A 4,433-nucleotide genomic window follows, 5' to 3' on the forward strand; every position below is an offset into this window, starting at 1 on the left:
CTCTCCCTCTCCCTCTCCCTTCCTCTCCCTCCCTCTCTCTCCTTCTCTCTCCCTCTCTCTCTCTCTCTGTCTGTCTCTCTCTCATCCACTTTCATAGGTGTGGGTGCATTTCATTAACTGCGTGTGTTTGTGTACCACATGCATGCCTGGTGCCAACGGAGGCCAGAAGAGGGTGTTAGATCCCCTGAAACTGGAGTTACAGATGGCTAAGAGCCACCATGTGAGTGCTGAGAACCAAACCCAATCTTCTGGAAGAAGACTCAGTGCTCTTAACCGCTCAGCCATCTCGGCATCTCACAAATCTCTGGCCTCTTGGGGCCTGCACACACTCAGCACATATGCACACATGTAATCAAAACACTCATGAATACAATACACCTTAACAAATGATCTCTAGGGCTAAGAGCACTGACTGCTCTTCCAAAGGTCCTGAGTTCAAATCCCAGCAACCATATGGTGGTTCATAACCATCTGTAATGGGATCTGATGCCCTCTTCTGGTGTGTCTGAAGAGAGCAATGGTGTACTCCTACATAAAATGATAAATAAATCTTTAAAAAATGATCTCTAGGGCCTGGAAAGATGGCTCAGTGGTTAAGCCTGCTCTAGAGGACCCGGGTTAAATTTCCATCACCCACATGGCAGCCCACGACTAACTCTGTCTGTAACTCCAGTCTCTGACTCCCTCACACACACACACATGCAAGCAAAACACCAATGCACATAAAATAAAAAGAAATAAATTAGTTTAAAAATGATCTGTTAGTTAGACTGGTGGTAGATTCAGCTATTCCAGTAAGCAGTAAAACAAAGCAATCTTGAGCCCTGGCTTTGCACTCCCACATCTTGACCGTCCACTCCTAGGTCTTTGCCTAAGAGAACAAATATACTTACACCGTGCCTACAAACATTCACACAGGAATGCTCACAGCCGCATGTGTCCAAACAGCCAAATCCAGCAACAATTCAAACACTCACCTGAACAATCGCTGGGCAGGCACACTGATACATGTCCACACTAGAATGTCATTCACAGCCCTTTTCCTCATTGGCCAACTGAAAGCCACCAGCAGCTCTACTGGAGTCACTCAGAGAAGCCTGGCCAGGGTGATAGCTCTTGCTGTGCCTTTTCTAACAACCGGTCTGATCCGGAAATACAGGCTGAACCCGCGCAGTCAGTGTTTCTGTCCATACACGAAGGACACAGTTAAGCTTTACTAAGTTGGACCAAGTCGTCTTGCATGGATTGTTCAAGACTGTCTATCAGGTGAGACTGATCATGCAAACCTTTGTACAGAAAGAATTAAGAAATTTAAGACCTTCAAAAATATATAATTCTGGAAAAAAAATAGAATGGAGTAGTGATAGATGGTCCAATATGTAGGAAAACTGTCAGTAAAGGTCACAGGGTCAATGATCTCATCTACATGCAGAGTAGATAATTACAGAAGCACATAAAGTAGATTACTCGTTGCCTAAGATGGGGAATCAGGCTGTGTGTGGGGAAGAGAAATGAATGCTAAGGATAGACTGCTGCAGTTTGGGGTGAGAAAAAAAGGATCATAAGTTGGTTGAGGGCTACACAACATTGAATATATTGAAATCTATTGAATATATGCATTAAGTGGGAAGTGTCAACTCCTCCTCTCTACCCCTCCCCACCCCCTTCCTCCTTCCCAGGAATCGAATCTAAGACCTCCCGCACACTGTGCCAAAGCCCCAAGTCAGGAATCCTGGAATATATTCATGAACTCAGCCTCACTTGGGAGACGGAGGGATAAGAACAGAAGTTCCAACGTTAGCTATGCAGTGAGTTTGGGGCTAACCTGGAGTACAAGAGACCCTACCTCAGAATAAAAGAACCCTAATAAATAAATCCTAGGAAAGGCTCTCTGGTCCCGAGGCAGAAGCAAAGTGACAGGAGATGTCCTCGGTGTCGTTCCTTAGGAAGTGTCAGGTGCATGTGCACGGCTGCCACTTTCAGAGGTCAGTGTGTGGTAAATGTGACTTCCCCTGCCAAGGTTGTTAGGACACACTTGTGAGGCTGCCTGGCCAATGAGATATCTAACACCTGCCAATCATCGATTCTGTGATGGAACACCTACATTCAAGAGGGAGGCTGCTGCAGCGCCTAGCTCATCTTGAGGATTTCAGCTCATCATAAAATGAATGTTCTGGTTTAAAAAAAACAAAAAAACAAAAAAACTATACGGAACTGGAGAGATGGTTCAGAGGTTAAGAGCACTGACTGCTTTTCCAGAGGTGCTCAGTTCAATTCCCAGCAACCACATGGTGGCTCACAACCATCTGTAATGGGATCTGACGCCCTCTTCTGGTGTGTCTGAAGACAGTGACAGTGTACCCATATAAATAAATAAATCAATCAATCAAAAAAAAAAAAAAAAGAGGCAGGCAGATTTCTGAGTTCGAGGCCAGCCTGGTCTACAGAGTGAGTTCCAGGACAGCAAGGGCTACACAGAGAAACTCTGTCTCGAGAAAAACAAACAACAAACAAACAAGCAAATTGTACAACTAACCACATATTTCTTAAATGGGGCAAGGCAAGTGCAATGGCAACAATGTATGTATGTGTGTTACCTCCCGCTTCAGCCCAGCCATCCTTATTCTGAGGTTCTGATAGTCTCCGCTTGGAATCTACTATTCTCACCTCGGGAGCTAAAACAAAAGCTGTCTGCAGACTGCCAGTTCTCCTTTGAAGTAGCCGCCTGGAAGTCCACCCACGGAGATATGAAAACGCCCACCGCTGAGTTGCTGGGGACTTTGGCACCTGACCCAGACTACAGTGTTTATGTTACATGCAAGCATCGTGGAACCTAGAGGTTTGGTTTCGGTTCTTCGTGTGACTATAAAAACCCTGGCCTCTATAAGTAAAGTTGGAACCTTGACTGGAATATTTCGACTTGGTATCCGTTATTTCTCTAGCATTTCTAACCCTTTATTTCAGGTCCCTGTGTTCCTTCTCCTGAGAGAACCCAGTTGGTGAAACTGCAGGCCGTTTCATATGTGGAGGTCAGAGGACAACCTGATGGCATCATACTCTCCTTTCACCACATGGGGATCAAACTCAGGTCACCAAGCTTAACAGCAGTCACCTTTACCAGCTGAGCCCTCTCACTGACATTTTTTTCTTTTCAAGACAGGGTTTCTCTGTGTAGCCCAGGTTGTCCTGGAACTCACTCTGTAGACCAGGCTGGCCTTGAACTCAGAAATCTGCCTGTCTCTGCCTCCTAAATTCTGGGATTAAAGGCGTGTGCCATCACTGCCTGGCTGGATTTACATTCTTACTCTTGTTTGTTCTGACCATAGTTTTCTATGTAGCCCAGGCTAGTCTGGAACTCAAAATCTTCCTGTCCCTGGCTCCTCAGTACTAGGATTACAAGCCTGTACCACGAAAGTGAGCTTTACGGCATGTGGATAATATCTCCATAAAGGTGTTTTCTCTTTTTTTTAAAATGATGTATTTATTTTTATGTAATGTGCATTGGTGTTTTGCCTGCATTTATGTCTGTGTGAGGGAGAAGATCCCCTGAAATTAGAGTTTAGACAGTTGTGAGCTGCCATGTGGTTGCTGGGAATTAGACCCGGGTCCTCTGGAAGAGCAGTCAGCGCTCTTAACGGCTGAGCCATCTCTCCAGCCCCTCAATCAAGGTATTTTACAGACCCACAGCCAGCCACACTGTCCACATTAATAACCCTGGCCTCTCAGATCACACTGACCGCTTTGAGTCCTGTCACACGATACATGGAGTGTGTGCTTCTAAACTTACCGAGCTTCCATCTTCTCATCTCTGAAATAAGGATGTCAGTTTTTACGTAGACACTTGGAACATGGTGTAAGTGCATGAAAGCTCAGACTAAGGGTCAAGGCGCAGACGCAGCCTCACGCCCAGGGACGGATAAAGAAAATGTGTTAGGGATGCACTAGTGGGTTATTATTTTACTAGAAAGAAGAGTAAACTCCTCATTGGCCTTGCAGTTGAGGCGGAGGGCAGTATGCTTACTGGAACAAGCTGCTTATGGGCAGACAAATGTTGTATGTGGAAATTAAAACCAAGTTGATCTGAATGTGGAAGAGTGATAAGTGTAGGTACCAAAGGAGAAGAGAGGAACACAGGATATAGGTGACATGATGGATTGGGTGTAGAGTGTCCATCCACTTGTTTTAAGACTTGGTTGGCATTGTTTTGGGATTTGTTTATCACTTATTTATTTGGTTGGTTGGTTGGTTGGTTTTGATTTTTTTTTTTTTTGAGACAGGGTTTCTCTGTATATCCTTGGCTGTCCTGGAACTCACTCTGTAGACCAGGCTGGCCTCGAACTCAGAAATCCGCCTGCCTCTGCCTCCCAAGCGCTGGGATTAAAGGCGTGCGTTACCACTGTCTGGCTGTTATTTATTTTTGAGCCAGGGTCTTA

This window comes from Mastomys coucha, unplaced genomic scaffold (assembly GCF_008632895.1).
Source record: "Mastomys coucha isolate ucsf_1 unplaced genomic scaffold, UCSF_Mcou_1 pScaffold5, whole genome shotgun sequence".
NCBI classification, from domain to species: domain Eukaryota; kingdom Metazoa; phylum Chordata; class Mammalia; order Rodentia; family Muridae; genus Mastomys; species Mastomys coucha.